Raw genomic sequence first — 15,670 nt, 5'->3', positions numbered from 1 at the left:
TATATGTATATTGATATTAATGTTATATAATGAATGTAATATATGTTGTTTTGTAATATAGAATATTCCGCAGGGATTAATATTTTTATAACTCATGTTAAAATGTTTAACTTAATTTTTGATTCACTAGAGAATGTTCTAAGATAATTTTTAATTAATAATCTAGCACTTTGACAAATACCGTATTTGTCCAGATTTCTAATACTATTAATAATATATTAAAGTGTATTTACTTTTCATATTTCAAATGTGATAATATTTATAGGGGTTTGAATCGCAATTTTATTTCCACGTTAATTTTTGTACAAACCAATGTTATTAAAACAGTACATAAATACGATATTTTATTTTACTGTTAACGCATTTTATTTTCGTAATGGTAATAATTATACTTTTATTTGAAGATGGTTTATGTTATTTTAAAACTATTAGTTTTGGGTCTCACGATATTCTTATGTCGGCGGAAATCAGATTTCCGAACCGCTAGCATACGCTATTCAAGACAGTAGTATTTTTTTCAACAGGAAAATATTTCACCCAAACACAACAACATATGAACACCAAGTGTTTGTCATTTAATGAGTCTCCTGATGAGTTAAAATCGTATATTCTCCCACATTGTAAAGCATTGTGGTGGTGATGTTGTTCCTTTATACTCGTGTACAGAGTATCAATGTCAGAATTTTTGCTTGGGGGAAAGAAAAAAAAAACGAAGACAGGTGTACAATACAAGACTCCCTTAACGACGCCTCATTTAACGTTTCTTATTTTTATGTAGAAGTATTATTTAAATATTTGATTTTCTTCATATTTTCGTTTAAATTATAATTATTGTTATAGTTTTGTCCTATGTGCAGTAAGTTTTGTTTCAAATGACTTATTTTGAAATACTTTTTATTGTAAGATGTTTGACATACAACTAAAACATTAACTTTGATTCTATAACACGTTTAGTTTTAATTATTCATGCTCTCAGTCACCAGGTAATATAGATTTATTAAATTGATGTTAATTACGTTATCGAAAGTGAATACCTTGATATTATCTAAAGTTAAAGAATCTATTACGTATTAGATAATTTATATTTTGTGACTAAGAAAATTATGTAGTAAAGTTTTCTCTAGTTTTAAACTGAAAAAATACTATGACATGTTTTTGACCTATAATAATAAAATTGTTCCTCAATGTATTTTTTGCCGTTGAAACCTCATAAAGAAAATAGGACACTACATATGGCTGTTGTATTTTATTACTGCACATGTCACGAGGTGTCTGTTTAGGGTACAATCAATTCAAACACTATTATGGTTTTGCTTTGAAGGTCAAGAAATTGAAGTTAGTTTTCAACACATGTTAGGGGAAATTTAGATAAGTTTTTGTTTAAAATATTAGTGTTATTATATGTGAAACGTTTTGAAATACGGTATGCGTCAATTGCGCCGCATTTGGGACACTACCTGTATAGTATACATCTATTGCGTCGGTATAACAACTATACAGTACAAGTAAATATCATAATGGTTAAAAACAAATTTAAAATTAAACTTATCATTTTACATACTTGGTATATACACTAATATTATAATATATATATTTACACTAATACTACAAATTTTGAAAAGTTCTTAAGTCTAATATTAAAATTAGTTATGTCTATTTTACTATTTAATTTTTTGTTATAAATTTAGAGTTTGGTCTATTTGTGATAACTAAGAGAATACTTATTATGATTGTTGCGTTAAATTATTTTTAAAACTTCATAAAAAACAAAAATATTTGGAGGGGGTGAATAAAAATATTTCCCAAACGCAGAGTGAAATGCCTTACAGGCATTTATTGTTCTTTCACCTAATATGTTATATGATGACCAAAGATACGAAGAAAAAGTTGCATTTTCATCAATATATGTATCAATGAGGTAGTCGCAAAATGTATTAACTCGAATATTGATTGGCACAATAGATGTATATCTTTTTTTCATCCCATAATTTTTCTTTCTTTACCTGCGATTTTCGGCGCAATTGATATAAATCCTTAAAATGTTAATTCAAAGAAAAAAAGTAAAATTTAATTATTTGTATTTGTTTTTTTGTTTTCCTGGTCAAAATGGCAATAAATATTTGTATGGTGCCAAAAGGTCTGAACATATGGTACTAGCGTGAGACACGCAAGAATTAATTCGTCTTCAAATAAATAAAAAATGCATATTGTATATTGTTCGATTTTGACGTGTTTATATTTAAGACTTATCATTAGACAGTTTTCTTTCGTTTCTCATCGAAGTTCCGTCCTAATTCAATATAAATAAATGAGGGATAAATAAGAATATACCCTCCCCGTGGGGTGTGTAGATTTTTATCATTTTTGGGATAGTAGAATGAGACCGAATTTATGAATGACAAGTCAATAATAATACATCCCTTGTATTTTTTGGAGAATAGAAATCGTTGAAACAATGACATATTTCTCCCTCGAGGGGTTGCACATTCTTTATTTTCAACTGCCATGGAAATATGATTAAATTATCGTCTAGTCCTATGGTTTTATTATTTTTGGATGTCTCCTCGTTAAGGGTGACTTCTACAATTTGTCTTTATATAACATCTCTGTAGTGTACAAATAAGATTTCCCTTTATTTTATTATTATTATATTTGTAGTATTATAATAAAAGTCATTATTATTATTTATTATTATATTATTATATTGGTTTTTTTTTGGTATTAAGGATTTTCGTAATTTTGGGTTGGTACATTTTCAAACAAATACAAATATATTTTATAATTTTATTTATTTAAATTTTATTAGATAATGTATTCAAATTTAACACATTTAGGAACATAGTTATTTAGTTTATTTTTTTTATCATAACGTATCTTGTCTTCGACGGAAGTTTTACGTGAAACTATCTAAATCTGCATCCGATGACAATTATGTTTGATAAGTGGCAATTATAATTTCATATTAATACATTTCGTCATAAATGATAAATTTTCTTCTTTAAAAACTTAGTTAAAATATGTAATAGGATTTTTGTTACAGGTATTTTAAGTGCAATTTATTTAGTTCTTCAACCAATCGAGATTCAGAATTTACTTAAATGTATTGATTAAAATATTTTCGTTGAGTGTTATCGTTTATTACAAATTTAATGAATGCTGTACAATTTTATTAACCAAATAAAGAGCAATTTAAATTCCAAATGTATTGAAAACATTGAGAAAATGCTTGATTTATAATTATATAAAGTTGAATGTATTGACAAAAACGATGTGGATAAAAATAAAATAAAATATATATTACGTTTTACACGAATAAACAGGCATAGGTGCATTGGAAAAATTCACTATAAATAATTACCAAAGAATATTTTATATTATTTGCTCGTATACATTTTTCTCTAAATGTTGGTGTGTAACATTTCGAGGTTTCATGTAGTTGACCTAATTGGTGGTGGGTAGGAAACTGTATAAATGTTGAATTAAGTACGTTTCGTATGTGTACGAATACGATTTGGGTAGTAACTTAAATTTAAAGTGCATGCGTAAAGAAAAATTAAATATACTGTTCTACAGTCGATGGCTTTTTTTCGCATAAAGATTCATTAATTTATTTTCTATTTCGTGAGAAACGTCGAGATTGTATAATTAAATAATTATTTGTACAGCCATTGATGGCGACACGAATATTATTAGTATTAATTCCATTATATATCTATTGTGAATAAATAAGCAATCAATCATATTGTAATAAATGTAATGGGTTTTGCAATGTTCGAAATTAAGCACAATAATGAGTGTATTGTATAGAAACGTCTAAATTGTTTGTGGATGGTTCATGATTAGTAGACCCAGTATTACTAAGCTGAATAATAATCGTTGTTATTGTCAGTAATGAGACGACTGATCAAGAGACGTTACGAAAATCATGTTCGAACTAGATCTTGCATTATTAATTTGTACTTAGGATTATGGACAACGGTGGCGTCTGCTAAAATGTTGCATTGTATTGATGGTACATCTGAAATTGGACGAGGAGACCTACCTATATATTGACATTTTCAAAACGTAAAATGACGATATTCTCGCGCGTTCTACAGTCCCTTGGATCCGTGGTCGAGGGAGGTGGGTGAAGGTTCCGAAAAATAAGAACGGAAAGAGAAGGTATGGGGATAAGAGATAGAGATATGGAGAGGGAGAGAGCGAGAGAGATAGAGACTTTTATTCAGTTTGAATGGGTGATCGATGCGGGAACGGTCGTGACGATGATGGTATTGCGCCAATATTCCGAGCACGTTGCGGCCACTCGATAATGCGGGGTACAGAACAGAACGGAGCGGAGACCTGCTAGAGCATTTTAATACATTAATCATGACCTGAGCTTGTTGACGCGGACTTTGACGACGACCGAGGGACAGGACCCATGGGGGCTTTCTTTTATACACACGCTTTTGGTTTATTGATTCCGTCTCTACGACTCTACGCTAGTTTCTTCTCAGTCGCTGACCGACGTGTGCACAAATACCGCATGGCATATTTTATTATTACGTGTACTATGTGTGGATATATTTTTTACATTATTCCGAGTCAAGACCTTCTCCGCCTTGCTAACATCTATTCACATCGGAAAAATACGCGTTCTTCTTATTTCCACGTGGCTATTACACGTCGCCGTTCATTCGATTTGGAATTGAAGGGATAAGCCTTTGTATGTATGTTAGTGTGTGTGTGTGTAGAGTTTCGTCATCAAATATGAATTTGACGTGATTTCTTTTTACAGATTTTACGCGCAAATAAAAATGTTCGCTATAACTGCAAAATACAAGTGTTGGTAGGCCATTCATTCGAGAAGTTTACATGCTAGAGACTAGTGATATGTATTAAAAAAAATAAATATATTTACTAGGTATGCAAGCATTTATTGTTTATGATTTATGCCTAAAATAAAATTTATGTTTCTACAGTCTTGGCAATGACAATGAATTTCCATCATAACATTTATTATTTATCATATTTTTTATTCATGTATGGTAAAACAAAACTGTTATTTTACAAATAGTATTTTTATTGTCAATCCTATTACTTAAACACCGCATTATAACGCTTGTCGTATCAAACATATTACATGTTATATTTGAATGATTTAAATAAGGGAAAAGCTCATTGAAATAAGTTAATGAAGTATTTATTGAGTATTCCTTCGAATGGTATATATGGTAGTTTAATTTATAAAAATAGTTTTGGAAAGAATATTTTCATTTTAGTTCAATATAATACTATTTTTATTATTTAGTAAGGAGATAAGTATTTTTGCTTCTTTGGTGTGATAAATCGTCAATCATGGTGTTGACATTTTCAAAGAATAAACAACAACGACACGTGGTTGTGATTTTGTGACTTATCATTGATCATACGTCGTGTTCATAAATAGTTTTGGTGTTCGCTAAATATAAGCAAACTAAACATTTTTATTATGAGATCATATAATTATTTTTATCTGTATCAACAAAATAATCGTAACATTAATTAAGATATGTTAATAAATATGTTAGTCACTATATAATTACAATTAATTTTTATAGATATCTGTTCCTATTATATTTACTATAACTTATTTTTCCTACACTGTTAAAATATGAAAACATGAAATATTCGAATTTAAAATAATATTTAGTAACTTATTTTATGATAATTTACTCTGGAACTCTGTAATTGTTAGTATTGGTAAATATTGAAAGGGGAGTTCATCAGGGCTTTTAATAATAACCCATGGTAGAAGACCACATAGCGAGATTATTTTTTTGACTATGATAAAGAATAGTTAATTTGATTATAACCATTTTAATAATTAAATGTGGCATCCTCAATCATCGTATACTTTTAATGACAGTTAATAATGATTCCATTGTTGTTTTTGGACTATTTTCGTACGTTTTTTTTATTTTGAACATAAGATGTAGGTATGCATGAATTGTATTCAATTACTATAATAAATAAGTGGCTCCATTATAGAATTAAATAATACTACTTAACATAACAGCTACATTTTAGCCTATACATAAAAATAACGACTTAATTTAAATAAAAGTACACAGTCTTTGATTTTATTTGGATTATAGTATATTTTTAAATATATTTTGATGAAAATCTTAGTAGGATAAATTTATATTTATTGGTTTTCGACTGAAACTACTAAACATTTCATTAATAAAATAATTTATATACTTGACTATTCAAAATTTTAAATTTGAGAAATGTACTAAATGTAAACTGTATGAATGATTAATCGATAATAATTTAAACAAACAGCCTAGGCAAGTTTTAATTAGTCATCCACTGTTAACCACATATACCACTGGAGTAATTTTGTATTTGTGAATTCACATTTATCGGACCAACGGTTTTGTCGACCATTCTGGTTAATTTGGTTTTGACGAACTGGAATGAATGGGGTCTGAGAGACGGGCAGCTGACGCCACTTATATGACAAGTGCTCCAGTGACCACCTGTAAAATATTCCGTAGGGAGAGAGAAATGGGCAGTGGTGATTAATTAACCAGATGTATGTATAGCTGTGACAACAGGCTGACGTGTCCACTGTTGTTGGGGTTTCACATATTGTGAATTTACCCTGATAAGCCGATGGAATGATATCGAATGAGTCATATATAATATACGCACGTGTGCAGCATAGGTAGTGATGCAATAGATTAAATTGCATTATCAAATTAATATAGTTTCACTAAAAATATTGGATACTCTATAAGGTAAAGAGTATTCATTATTATTATTTTTTTTTTGCTTTAAATTATATTTTGATTAATCTCATATTGATCGGAGTTAATGGAAACCTTTGTATTCTGATACCAAGTAAATTCTTCCATACTATTGTTTCTATTTTATTTATGTTTTTTTATTTTTTAAATTTTTTTGTACATTTCGTTTTCCTTTATGATTGATTTATATTCGAGTCTTAAATTAAATTAATTAGAATTTCATGTGATACTTGTATCATTTTTATAAATATATTCGCTCCACTAGTTGTTAAAATGTCATTTATGTGTAGTTATTCTGTGTAAAAGTCATGCATAAAAAAGTGACGTTGCAATGATCTTATAATAATTGGCTTTATACAATATTTTTTGTTCCAACTTTTCGAATGTTTTTCAGAGGTATATTTTAAGTAAAAACTTCATGCGATTCCTGAAAAATTGCAATATTTTGTAAAGTATTCGATCTTAATGCTATTTGAAGTTATGCTCTGATCCAGTCCCTTGTTTGTGTCTTGAAAAACACCAAAAAAGGGTGTATGAGGATAGCGCATGAAAAACAATATACAATCGACAGTAATTACAACGTTTTGACATTGTAATCTCTCATTTGTGGCGAATCCGATTGTGAAACGTTATTTACAAAGGGTTTCTGACGGATTAAGGGCGATTTCTATTGTGTTGATGCTGTTGATGATGTATGAACTCCACACCCCTCCTCCGTACACTGCCCTATATCACATCGGTCGGTCACGGTGTAAAAGCTTGGAGACAACATGTCCCATAGTATCTCCGCCCAAAAATCGTCCTGCGTACATAGTCCGCACAATGCTCCGATGATGGATTATTGGTGTCGAATTTAATTCACACACGATGGATGGATCGATTCGATTCGATTTCTATGGTTGATATCGCTCGGAACACGGGCTCAATAATAACGTTTTGTTGTGTGCGATTAACAATAATAAACACCAGCCTCTGCTGGGGGTAACGGGGGCCCGGTGTTGTTGTCCCCAATGAGTTAGGGTACATGTAAACAAAAGGGACAACTGTGGTAGAGAACCCCGGGGAAATTGCAATATTAACAAAGTAAGGGAAATTGAATTGATTTTATTGTATAAATATGAACATATATATATATATAAAGTGTGGTGGTTTCGTATTGTAAAATTCTAGGTAGAATTTCGGTTGTAATATGCAAGAAAATACTTTAATTCCCGTCGGGACTTATTGGAATCGACTGGAATTATATTATTGTTGATACGTTGAATATTTTGGTCTGTTTAAGTATTATTGTTTCGAATTCATAATCGGTTAAATCATATTATATACTCGTATTTTTTGAATTGTTTATATTTGCTCTTTACTTTTTTACATTTTCTCTGTTGGATAATATACTTTTGATAAATAAAACTATAAATTATAAACGAATATATATACACAAAGAATTTAAACGATTGGTAGATGGTTACCAGCTAATTAGATGGTAAATTACAGAGTATTGTAAATAGATGGTTCTTTGAGATATACTCGTAGTATATATCTTCAAATATATAATGAATAAGTAACAAATATATTATGTCGATCAGTATTCTTATACGAATGTTCTTTTTTTGAAATGCAAATTATCACAATAATATTATAAATATATCTTGTTGGATTATAGATAATAACTATTTATAGTCCATGAAATAGTTGATATAGTATATTCTAGATTATTATGTTAATGATGTCTGTTTTAATTAATAAATGGACTGTTACTAAATTTACGTTATGTTTCAGGCTTATAGTATAAAGATATTTTATTCTCTTGGGAATCTTATCATTTAAATAAATTGTTTTAATAAATAGTGTAGTTAAACACTGTTAAGGAAGTGCAGATTCGAATATTGTCCAACGAATCATGAATTTTGTCATTTCTAAATTTACATTAAAAGCCGATTGCTATTAACTTTAATATTGTATGCAATGTCACGATTTTCTTTTACATTTTTTTGAATGTTTTGATATAACAACATTTTATATTGATCATAAATCATTAATATGCATTTTGTGTTTTATATAATACGTGTAAGAGTAGTTACTTATTTATTAAAATGTTATGTTAATTTCTGTTTTTAATTTAATTATTTTTGTTTTGTTGCAGGTATGTACAACTGAAATAAACGTTCATGTACACCAATAAACTGTGATGGAACAAGTTTTTTTTTAAAACTTTTAAGTATTCTAGAGTAAATTCAGTTCCACTAAAATTGGTAATAACTTTACAAGGATTTTATTATTACTTACATTTTTTTAAATTTTATCTTGAAAAACTGATTTTGTTTTTAAGTAAAAGCGGTTTGACTGTTTTTGGGTGGTGTAATTTGTTTAACATAGGTATTTTATGTTTTATTTATTCATAATTGTAATTAGTTTTAAACAAATATCAAACATCTTGAGTTTAAGGAAAACAAATATTTGTAGTAAAGTGATGTACAGAAAATATGTTATAATTAGAGTGAACTTTACTATACAGATAAACTTGTGTGTAACTCTTCTATTACGATTTTTCGGTAATTTCTATTTAATCCGAGATTGTATTATATTACATTAATGTACTTACCGTAAAAGTATAAGTTACACATCATTTTATCACGCTAAATATTTCTTGTGATTATAAAATTGATTGTCTTGTCGTTATCATGATTTTGCATGATGACAATAAGGAAATAGCAGCAAACATTTTTTCTGGCTATTATTATATTATTTCCTTATCCTATTCTTCATTGTCTTGATCATTAAGATTAAAAATCTTTCCGGTGCTTTTTACTTTATGTACCTTTCACGTTGGATACAGTTTCCAATTACTCTTTATAGGTTCATGTTTACTTCCGGCACCTTGTTATGAAGCTTTTAGAAACACGCAAACCTTATAAGATGTGACACTGTTCTGAATAAATAAATTAAAGATAAAATTACAGTTTTTTTTTTTTTTTGGGTCATCGGGTATTATGTAAATATAGTTGTTTTCTTTTTAAGACATCTTTTGAAATTTTCCCATCATTACCAGTGATCTTTTGACGAAAAATGAAATGGTATATACCTAAATACATTTTTAGTAATTATTATCATGATTATCATTGTTAAAAAAAAAAAGAGAATTTTCACTGAACCAAGATAATGTTAATTTATTCAGGAACATTTATATTTATTTTTCATGATCACCAGAACGTTTCAAACGATGTAAAAAATGTGTAACTATAAACAGCAATTTGATTTTTGTTTGGCAATGTTGAGAAGAGTGTCTTGTTTCAAACATAAATTACATTTAGTTTAGAATAAACAAAGAAAAAAATTGTAAAGTAAACTCACTCTATTTTTTAAATGACCGTTGATATTAAAGTAGTTTAGTAAACTGAAAAAAATAAATGGAAGCGTATTTTTTCAATCATATTTCTCAGTAGTAAAAGTAATTAATTATAATTATAAGTAGAAATCCAATAGGTTACAAAATTACTGAAAGGAAAAAAAATTTCCTACTCATACATAGCACAAAGTTTTAAAAATTTGTTACATTCTTGGGATTTTCAAAAATGAAATATATCTTTCTGTCTCTCTGATTTAAAAAAAAATCTATTAAATTTTATAATATATATTTTATATTTATATAACATATTATATAGCTTACAGTGTATTAGAATTTCGTATATAACTATAAACATATTTGATGTTTATGGTAGATACTTATTGAATAACTTAATGATTATAAAATATTGTATTGTAAATGACAGTGATGGGGTGAAAATTACTTGGCTGTATTTCATTTTATCAAGTATTATTCGACATGCATGAAGTTTAACAATTTTTTTCTATCCTTTGATGAGCTGTATCATACAATACAAAACTTTCGTCTTAGGAGTTCTTATTCGTATTATATTCTTGTATAACATCGTAATAGCGGAATAGCGTGTTTATATCCAACACTTTCGTACATAAGTTGGTACGTATTTATTCACTAAAAAATATATGTAATTCATGCGTATAATTAAGCACATCGTCTCTCTCGTTCCTTGATTCATAAAGCTAAAATAATGATTACTCGACAAGAATGTTGTTTTATATTTACACAGTTTTTATTTTATTTTATTCAGTAAAAATAACATAAATAATATTTAATACCTACATGTATTTTAAAATTCCTAACTTTTTGACCATATTTAATACAAAAATATTAATATTAATTAAGCTTATAATAATGGCAGATTATTATTTTTGGAATGCCATTTAAGTCTAAAAATCTCTTAATATGATTATAAATAGTGGATGGCTTATATTTCTTATACCTAGTAGTGTTTTAAAACAGTAATATTAGTTCATTAAAAATAATTAATGTTGTGAAATTAAAATAAAAGAGGAGTGTCTACGGAAGGATTAGTATTAACTTTAAAAATGATCTAAAACTGATTTCTAAACAAAGAGATGAAATAACTATTAAAAAGCTTTTAAAAACCTTATGGTCTGTTGAATCGTTATGTCACATTTTTATATGTTTTTCTAAATAATTCAGTTTAGGGTTTTAAGAATACGATTTGTAATCTTCGATGAATTCATGAAATATATATATATATATATAAAATATTCAGCTAATATTTTATATATAAGAAAGCTGAAAGAAATTCAGTAGTTTAATTTCCTCTTTTCTTGTATTCATTTTTTGAAACTTTTCGGACATCCGAAAGGGATAAAAGAATTACTATCGTCTGTTTTAAACTGTATTTTTATAGTTTATGATTTATATAAAACGGAAAATGTAGGAAAGACTAAGATGGTTAATATTTTCACTATATGTTAAGATTTTTTTGCCTAACAACTTTAAAAATAAATATTTGTAAATTAATTAATAGATGTGTAGGTACTATATAATAGATAAAACGTTTTTTTTTATCTATTCATATGTTCGGTTGGATAAACAATATTATTTGACATAATGTAATTTTGATGGAAGTGTATATGTTTTAATTTTTTGGTAATTGATAATTTGGTTCAATGATAATTTCAAAAAAGAAATATTATATATAGGTTTAAAATTAGGCATTATAATGTGCCATTCAGTTTTATGTACGTTTTATCTAAGAGTATTAGTTTGCGAGGAATAAAAAATTGTTGCTGCTAAAAATATAAAAATATTGGATTATATATTTTAAAGAATTAAAAAATTATGTCCATACTAGCAGTTTTTTGACAAATAGGTACTTGTTTGATTTACAACAAATGTTTCATGGAAGATTAAAGCAGATTAAGTAGCCATATCAAATTTTTTAAAATGCATATGTTGAGTATAATATTAATTCTAATGGTCGACATTTATATTAATTATTAATTTTTACACAAAAAAAAAAAAAAAAATTAGGTTTGACAGAAAATATTTATATAGTATGTTTGTGAAGGGGCCTTAACTCTTAAACATTAAATTGAACATAAATCATTATTTAAATTACATTTCTTAAGTAAATTTGTTGTTGATTTTAAAGGCATAATTATCTTTTTTTCACGTATATAATGTTTTTATATTTACCTTTAAAGTTAAAACAAATAAGAAAAAAATAATAATGTTATTACGAATAAGCTAATATAATTATTCATATATTAAAATATGTTGTATATATAATTTATTATTAACTTTTTATGATGTTTTTGCAAATGAATCACTTTTTCTCGTGTAGTTTCATTCTTATTATTTCTTTTTCATTGTTTTTATTATTCATCTTTGTTGTATTAGTTTAATATAACAGAATAGTAAAAGTAAATGATGACGTTTTGTTTAAGTCCTAACAGCCATATGTATGCATCACGCTTTTGGAGTAAGAATATTTTATTGCGTTAGTATGGTAGTCCTTAAGTCTTTCAAGTAGTGTTGTACGAGCACTTGGGTCGTGACAGGTCTGAGATGTATCATTATCGATTTTACGAGAACAAATCAACCCTAAATGTTGTGATCATTAATTCATACCGCTATTTTACATAATGGTGAAAAGGATCAGTACATTTTCCTGTCATTTAATTGCCCGATACCTTAATTGCCCGACATCATTTGCCCGACATAACATTTGCCTGACATAACATTTGCCCGATAACCTCAAATTATATTATAAATAAATATGTGTCAAAAATTATTAAAAATTTCGATAAAATTTTATATTATACTTATTATGTTATTTAAAAATTAATGTTAAATTTTAAAATTATGCAATAAATAGTTGTGTCAAAAATTAATAATAACACAAACATTATACTACTTACAATTTAATGTTGAGCGATTTTTATGAATCTATAGCAAATAGCAGTAAAATACATTTGAGAACTTAATAATATAATATACTATACTATACTATTATACTATACTTAGTACTTAGTACCTTTTCATATAGAACGATAATATCCATGATAAAATATTCGTCCGATTTAGTTTTTTTTTAATTATTGTATATTAATAAATAATAATAATAATAATAATAAAATAATGAAATAGTAATAAAATATTGTATATCGGTATTTAGTACAGTAAAAATATATAAAATATTTTGTCGGACCTCGGGAAAATGTTGTGTCGGGCAATTGAAGTGTTGGGCATTCGAGTGCCGGGCAAACATATCAGACCCATGGTGAAGTGATCTACAAGCAAAAAATAAAATAAAATTTAAATGTATATAGTAAAATTTAATAATGGTAGATTAATATTTTTTGTACAATTTTAAAATGAATCTAGTGTTACGGAAAATGCGTTTTGATTATGTTTATCATCGTTCCAAAATTATATGTTTTAAATTGTTTGAAACAAATGCGGTTTTACAACCTCTAAAATAATTGTATTGTTTGAAATTCTCTAGTTTATACATAAAATGTTTAAAACAAAGAGCAACATATTATTTAAAACATTTTAGATACTTTGAACTTGATAAATAACACAGAGATCATGATAAATTGATGTTCTAAAACAATTAAAACCCTATAGTATATGGATTTGGTACATGAACATAATGGCAAACACTATAAGTTTATTAATAGAGTATATATTAAATGTATCATATGGGAATATCGGTACATGTTTATAATATCGATTTATTATAAAATTTAAAATTGGTACTTTTATGTATGTATTATACAGAAATTCAATAAATTATAAATATATATTGCAATTATTAAATAAAATGATAATCATCTAACAGAATCCTTCGAAAGTTAAAGTTTTAATTATTACTTATTATTTATACTTAACGGCATTATTAATTTATATTTATTGCCATTTAAAAAATGTAAATATATTTTTAAATAAATTGTTTGTTTTGTACATAATTTTGTACTTTTCATAGAATTTTTTCGACTTACCTGAATAGTTGTTTTAAGATATTTATTCTTAGGATTTTAAGTTTTTGTCTTTCAAGGTTGATAAATCAAGTTTTGTAAAATATTATTTTTATTTTTAATGTACTTAATAAAATTTGAAAAATTTAATGTCTTATGATCGAAGACATATTTACTCCCAGTGCCATTAATATAATTTATATGCTTGACGTACGTACGATAATTTTACTGCCAACTTGAATTTATATTTTATTGTTATTTGCAAATGAAAAATCACCGGAAATGATACTATTCTAGACCCCTTAATAATTCGGTTAAACAAACAATGTATTTAACACGGCTGAAGCATTCCTAAAATGTGTTTTTAATTTTTTCTTCCCTAGTCTCTTTGGCTTTCGCCATCTGCAACGATATCTTCTCTGTATTCTAAAATACCAGATGCAAATGTTTGGAAAAAGGTTTTGTTTTATTGCCTAAAACAGGGGAAGATTGGAAATACGGTTCGGCAATCTCCCCACAATGTTGTTTTTCTTATGCCCATGACGAATATTGCCTCCGAAATAAATGACTATTGTTTTTTACTCCTCCAAACTTTAAATTATTTATTAATTTTTGGTGCAACTCAGAAAATATATATATATATATATATATATATATATATATATATATATATATATGTATATATTTTAATTTCTCGTACGCAAATCACTTGCTACGCTTAATAGATTCTTTAGTGTGTGGTGTTTGTATGTTTTTCATTATGTTATATATCATTTGAAATGTTTTTAACTAGGTCTTAATATTTTATTTGCTAGTTTTGATTTTATACAATAGACATGTCATTATGCGCAATTTTAAAATTAATGTTACAAAATATTATTTTTTTATATAAGTATGTTCGTGTTATATTGATATTGCTATGTTGTATTGAATATTGTTATGTATATAAAAACAAGTTGATTGGAAATGAAATAGCTTACCTTACAGAAATAAATTGTACTACAATATTACAACTTTGAGATATCTAAAGACTTAATTGAAAAAAATACTTTTTAAATATTTACTCTAAATTAAATAAAACTCTGCCCTCTTAAATGTTTTTATTTTATTCAGTTATTTTAAATATATTTAACTATTAAAAATTTTAAATTAAATACTTTAAATATTAACGCAAATTTGAAATATACGTTGGAAAGTTTTGTTAACAATTAATTTCAATTTTCGTGCTCAAATATCTGGAAACTTTTTTATAAGTGTGTAACCATTTGGAAAAAGATTTTTAAACTTCGAGTTAACAAAATTAATCATAATTTGTTCATCTCGATTTAATCATTATCATTAAATCAGATTTATTAAAATAATTCAATTTTTCTTCATATTTTCTTTATTGTGTAGCTTAAATAATTAAAACTACTATCTCCAAATAATGTCAATAATATATATATATATATATATATTTTATCTCTAACCAAAAAAATAATGGTTTTAATTCCATTACAATATAGGTTTTCAATACTTTTAAATGCTTTTATTGTCACATTAAGGTTGGTATTTACTTA

General features: G+C 26.6%; 1 protein-coding gene and 1 long non-coding RNA gene across 5 annotated transcripts in view; both read left to right on the top strand.

Annotated features, from left to right (window-relative positions):
* Nucleotides 1-15,670, top strand: part of LOC112690267 (fasciclin-2-like) — a 128,694-nt gene that overhangs the window by 29,794 nt on the left and 83,230 nt on the right. The window lies entirely within an intron of this gene.
* The window catches only part of LOC112690268, a 51,692-nt gene that overhangs the window by 24,017 nt on the left and 12,005 nt on the right, over nucleotides 1-15,670 (top strand). For both annotated transcript variants that reach the window (XR_003149198.1, XR_003149199.1), the window contains exon 2: nucleotides 8,914-9,022. This is a non-coding gene — a long non-coding RNA (uncharacterized LOC112690268). The remainder of the gene's footprint in view (nucleotides 1-8,913; nucleotides 9,023-15,670) is intronic.

Source organism: Sipha flava, unplaced genomic scaffold (genome assembly GCF_003268045.1).
Source record: "Sipha flava isolate LNK unplaced genomic scaffold, YSA_version1 49_pilon_pilon, whole genome shotgun sequence".
In the NCBI taxonomy this organism is placed as follows: domain Eukaryota; kingdom Metazoa; phylum Arthropoda; class Insecta; order Hemiptera; family Aphididae; genus Sipha; species Sipha flava.
The sequence above is the reverse complement of the archived record's forward strand: the minus strand, read 5'-3'. Positions and strand labels throughout refer to the sequence as shown.